This window comes from Tursiops truncatus, chromosome 16 (genome assembly GCF_011762595.2).
Source record: "Tursiops truncatus isolate mTurTru1 chromosome 16, mTurTru1.mat.Y, whole genome shotgun sequence".
Classification (NCBI taxonomy): Eukaryota; Metazoa; Chordata; class Mammalia; order Artiodactyla; family Delphinidae; genus Tursiops; species Tursiops truncatus.
This window is the reverse complement of record NC_047049.1, coordinates 73096399-73102575: the sequence shown is the minus strand read 5'-3', so window position 1 is coordinate 73102575 and position 6177 is coordinate 73096399.

The window sequence follows — 6177 nt, the reverse complement described above, 5'->3', positions numbered from 1 at the left end:
GGTTAGCTGGGAATCTTTATCATGAATGAATGTTGAATTTTGCCAAATGCTTTTTCTTCATCAATTTATATAATCATGTAGTTTTTCACCTTTCGACTGTTAATATGATTACATTGATTTATTTTTCAAACCATATTTGAACCTACATGGATGAACCTACATAGATATTGCATCAAGTGTAGCAAACAAAATATTAAAAAATAATATTTACAATTGAGTGACGTTTATCCCAATATTGTATCCCTGGATGGTGTATTATTATTTTAATATTTTGCTAGATTTCATGCACTAATGTTTTGTTGAGGATTTTTGCATTTATATTTATAAGGGATATGGTTCTGTAGAGTTCTTTTGTCTTTTATCTGATGATGGTATCAGGGTAATGCTGGCCTTATAAGATGATTTGGGAAATGTTCCCTCCTCTTTTATATTCTGGAATTGATTGGGTAGAATTGTTGTTATTTCTTCATTAAATGTTTGATAGAATTTGTCAATGAGGGAATTCCCTGGCGGTCCAGTGGTTAGGACTCTGTGCTTCCACTGCAGGGGGCATGGGTTTGATCCCTAGTCAGGGAAATAAGATCCCGCAAGCTGCGTGGTACAGCCAAAAACAACAAAACAAAACAGAATTTGTCAATGAAGCCATCTAGGCTTGGACATTTAAAAAAATTTTTTTTAACAATGAATTTAATATCATTAATAGTTACAGGGCTATTCAGATTATTTTATCTTGAGTGAATTATGGTAGGTTATGAAATGGAATTGATTTATTTCACCTAAGTTGTCAAATTTATAAGTATAAAGTTATTTGTAGGAAGGATTCCCTTACTACCCTTTTACTATCTTTTGGGTCTGTAGTGATATCACCTCTTTCGTTCCTGATATCGGTAATTTGTGTCTTCTCTACTTTTGTTCTTTTGTTTAGTCTTCCTAGAAGTTTATTAATTTTATTGATTTATTTTCAAAGAATGAGCTTTGGGTTTCATTGATTTTCTCTGTTCTTTTGCTGTTTTCAATTTCATTGGTGTCTGCTCTTTATTTCTTTTCTTGCACTTGCCTTGATTTTTTTCTGTTCTTTTTTCCTAATGTCTTAAGGTTGAAGCTTAGATTAATGATTTGAGACCTTTCTTCTTTTTTAATATAAGCATTCAATGCCATACATGTCCCTGTAAGCACTGTGTAGCTGCACGTCCCAACCAGACTTCTGTGGGCTGTGGTCACAGTGTCAGTTCCGTTTACAAAGTCCTTGCAGTGTTATTTGGGTCAGTCCCACGTGTGGATTACCCGTAGCCTGGGTAGGACCGGGACATTGATCCATCTCTTAGGCCCATTCTCAGAGTCAATGATACGCTCTTTAGAGTCAGATCTATGCATGCACAGCTCAGGAGGGAGCCCAGGAGATCATTAACAAATTTGGGGGGTCACTGTCCTGAACTCCTCCCGTTCCATGATTTCCTGGTACTTTCCAGTCACCTGGGCTCTCCTTTTTAGCCCTCCATCCAAGACACTGCAGCTTCCTTACCATGACTGTGCCCACATCCAGGGTCAAGCAGTCGAAGGACAGAGAGTAAGAAAACAATGGTTAAAAGAAAAAAACAAACCCACCCTACTTGGATCAAAAAAAAAGGGTGTGCCTGTGGGCTGCAGGGGGCTGGGGCAGGAGAAAATGGAGTAGAGAAGAGGGGGTATTTCTTGCACTCTCTCTGGGTGTTAGGAGACACTTTTCTGCTCCTCAGCCAGAACCAGAGGGCTTTCCTGAGCGCTCTGTTTGCACCTATGTCCACCTCCGAGTTCAGGCTGCCTAGAGTGAGGATAACTGTGAGATACTAGGGAAGGGAAAATGGTACAACTCACCACCAGCTCAGTGTTACTTTGAATTATGGTCTCGTGTCCCAATTCTCCTGCTGTTATTTGATTTTAAAAGTCCTCGAATAGCTTCTCCGTGCATTCTATTCAGCTTTTACACTTGCGTTTCAGTGGGAAACAGAGCAAAACATACTTACTTACTTACTCTGTTTTTCCCTGATCTGAAATCCTCTTTGTTTTTCTCCTTAAATTCCTACAAGTAAGATTCTGAGGCCATTTTTTAAAAAATGCTTTTTATTTTGAAATAATTAAAGATTCACAGGAAGTTGCCAAAAAATTACAGGGAGCTTCCTTGTGCCATTCCTCTAATGCTATCATCTAGCATAACTGTAATACAATATCAAAATCAGGAAATTGACCTTGGTACAATCCACAGAGCTTATTCAGATCTCATGAGTTGTTCATGTACTAATTTGTGTGTGTGTGTTACTCTGTGGTATTATCATGTGTGTAGCTTTGTATGTGTGTAGCTTTGATGATCACAATCATGATACAATCATGATACAAAACTGTGCCATCACTACAAGGCTTCCTCAGGCTACCACTTTAGAGCCACACACCCTCACCGCATCCCTAACCTCTAACAACTATTAGTCTGTATTGTATCTCTATATTTATGTTACTTCACAACTTTATGGAATCGTATAGTTTGTGTCCTTTTAAAACTGGCTTATTTCACTAAGCATAATTTCCTTGAGTTCATCCAAGTTGTTGCTAGTATTAATAGTCTCTTCCTGTTTAATGCTGGATAGTATTCCATAATGTCTATTATGTTCTGCAGTTCAGCATTCACCATTGAAGGACATTTGAGTAGTTTCCAGTTTTTGGCTATTACAAACAAAGCTGCTATGAATGAATATACACGTATAAGATTCTGTGTAAAAGTAAGTTTCCATTTCTCCTGTAAAAACGCTCAAGATTGTATTTTCTGGGTCAACTGGAAAGTCCATTTTTAATTTTAAAAGGTACTTCCAGGGACTTCCCTGGCGGTCCAGTGGTTAAGACTCTGTGCCTCCATTGCCAGGGCCACAGGTTTGATCCCTGGTCAGGGAACTAAGATCCCTCATGTGGCGTAGTGTGGCCAAAAATTAAAAAGAAAATAGTGGAGGGCTTCCCAGGTGGCGCAGTGGTTGAGAGTCTGCCTGCCGATGCAGGGGATGCAGGTTCGTGCCCCGGTCCGGGAAGATCCCACATGCCACGGAGCGGCTGGGCCCGTGAGCCGTGGCCGCTGGGCCTGCGTGTCCGGAGCCTGTGCTCCACAACGGGAGAGGCCACAACAGTGAGAGGCCGGTGTACTGCAAAAAAAATAAAAAAGAAAAAGAAAGGAACTTCCAAACAATTTTCCAGAGTGGCTGTACCATTTTACATTCTCACCAGCAACGTATGAATGCTCCAGCTCTGCATCCTGGCAAACATTTAGTGTTATTGCTTTTTAAAAGCCATTCTAATAGGTATGTAGTCATAATTCATTGTGGTTCTAGTTTGAACTTTCTTAATGACTAATTATGTTGGCCATCCTTTCATGTGCTTATTTGCCATCTCTATAGCCTCTTTGGTCAAATATCTGTTCAAATCTTTTGTACATTTTCAATTTTGTTTATTTAATGTTGACTCCTGAGAGTTCTTTATAAATTCTAGACATAAGTTCTTTGTTAGGTATGTGATTTGCAAGTATTTTATCCCATCTGTAATTTCTGTTTTCATCATCTTAGGATCTTTTGCAGAGCAAAAACAATTTTAATTTTGATGGAGTGTGGTCCAGATTTATCAACTTTTTCTTCTATGGATTATACTTTTGGTGTCAAGTCTAAGAACTCTTTGCCTAGTCTCTCCTTTCCCCTCCCCTTCTGCCAGTGCCTTGATCCTGGACTTCTCAGCCTCCAGAACTGTAAGAGAGAAACTTTGGTTGTTTAAGCCACCCAGCTGAATGGTGTTTTTGGTCTAGGAGCCCAAATGGACTAAGACAATGGGAGATAAAAAGAAAACCCAGGAGTTCAGTGCAGTGTCATCCCTCAAGTCCTCTGCTTCCCAGCCAGTCTGCTTTCCTCTTTCCACCTTATATTTTATTTATTTATTTTTTATCTATTAATTTTTATTGGGGTATAGTTGCTTTACGAGGTTGTGTTAGTTTCTCTTCCCACCTTACAGATTCCTTTTACGATCGTCTCTTAGATTATTTCCAGCGCATTTAGTCACATTTCGAGGGAAGGAGTGAGTGGTGAGTGGTGTACACCATCTTGTCATGGAATGCCCAGTCAATCTTTCAAGTGTTTGGAACATATCGTCACAATGTCTGTCCCTTGGGAAAGGTGTAGCAATTCATACTCCCACTGGCAATGTCTGCATGCATCCATTTTCTTCTTCCATGAAAAAGCATCTGGTGCTGTGATTTTGTTTTTAAATTTTGCTTCTTGTTCCTAATAAGACGATTAATTAATATGGGCTGCTGGCTCTAGTCTATGAATCCAAACCTTGGAGATGCCACAAGAGGGATAATTAATTGATAGAGCCCAGAACGAAGATGAAAACCCAGGAGAAATCCCGTGGAGGCAGAGCCCAGTGGGGTGAGGGAGGGGAGGGGAGGCACATTCCAGTTTGGAAGCTGCTGCTTAGCTAACCAGGGCCAGGCTGGGACAGCTTCTTTCCTACACGCACCCTGGGGTCCCTGCCTGCCCAGCACTGCTCTTGTGAGGAGGAGATCCTGTGCCAGACACAGGCATCTAGGCAATGCCAGAGTAGCCCGGAACCTACCTGGAGTGAGTGCCACACCACCCCGGCAGGTTAGCGGGCTGCCCCATGGCACGTCCCCACCTGAGCGGATAGTCAACTATGATGCAGGTTGACAGCCGCTGGACAAAGACAGCACCCAGGCTGGAAGACAGGGAAGTTCCCTGAGGCCCAGACTAGCCCCTTGGGAATGAGTAAAATAGGGGAGGCTGAGCCAGGTAATCTCACCCTACTCTGTGCCCTGAGGAGCATCCTGCCCACCTTCCCTAGCCGTCCCTGGAAGGTGCTGCCTGGGGCTGAGGCTGCCGGCTCCTCCTCCCAAGTGACCAGCTAAGGTGGCTCACCTTCCTCAGGGAAAGTGAGCAGCTGTAGGGAAAAACGAGACTGTGAGAAGAGTAAACTCCGAGAGACAGAGACCACAAGCAAACTGAACACCAGAGGGAACAGGTAAACAAGACAGGAAAAGCATTTACATGTGCATGATACATATCCTCAGGAGGATATTGGAAATACGAGGCTAGATGATGCAGTTATGAAGAAGAACCAGCTGGGGTTAAATGGCTGTGAACAATGGAAGTGCTGAAATGGTTAACTCAATGGGAAGGTTAAAGGGCAGAAGAACAAAGGAATGAACATGAAGGGGTTGAGGGCTCGAGATGGAGAGCTAAGGAGGGGCGGAGGTGGGAAGGGAAAGCTTGTTCACATTCATCTCCTATGAGTGCCAGAGGGGGAGGAAAAGATCAACAGATAAGAGGAAATCTTTGTAAAGTAACAGAATTTTCCCATTTCTGATTCCTGCCAGTGCTGCATGTGCTCAATGCTTTTAATTTTTGCCCGTCTGCTGGGTACAAGAAATATTTCATTATTGTTTAAATTTGCATTTTTATCAGATAACTAGAGGGCTTTAGCATCTCTTCAAGTGTTTATCGGCCATTCTCATATCTTCTGTAATTTGTGCATCTCCTTTGCTCATTTTTCTGTTGGGTTCTTGGCTATTAGTGACTTTGCAAAAGCTCCTTATATATTCTGGATGTAAACCCTGTGGCTGTTTACAAACCTTATAAATATTTTTTCCCTAATATGACACTTGTCTTTTGGGTTTTTTTTTTAAGATTTTTATACACATATATATATTATTTATTTATTTTTGGTTGCGTTGGGTCTTCATTGTGATGTGCGGGCTTCTCATCGCGGTGGCTTCTCCTGTTGCAGAGCACGGGCTCTAGGCGCATGGGCTCAGTAGCTGTGGCTCATGGGCTCAGTAGTTGTGGCTCGTGGGCTCTAGAGCGCAGGCTCAGTAGTTGTGGCGCACGTGCTTAGTTGCTCCACAGCATGTGGGATCTTCCCAGGCCAGGGCTTGAACCCGTGTCCCCTGCATTGGCAGGCGGATTCTTAACCACTATGCCACCAGGGAAGCCCTGACACTTGTCTTTTGACAAGTCCATGATGCCTTTCTTTGTATAGAGGTTTTAAATGTCCATAACAATCAAATCTGGTATTTTCCTTTATGGCTTTGAGGTTTTGTGTCTTGTCAGGGTGAGTCATTCCTACCTATTTAATTACAAAAATGACCCTCTATTTTAA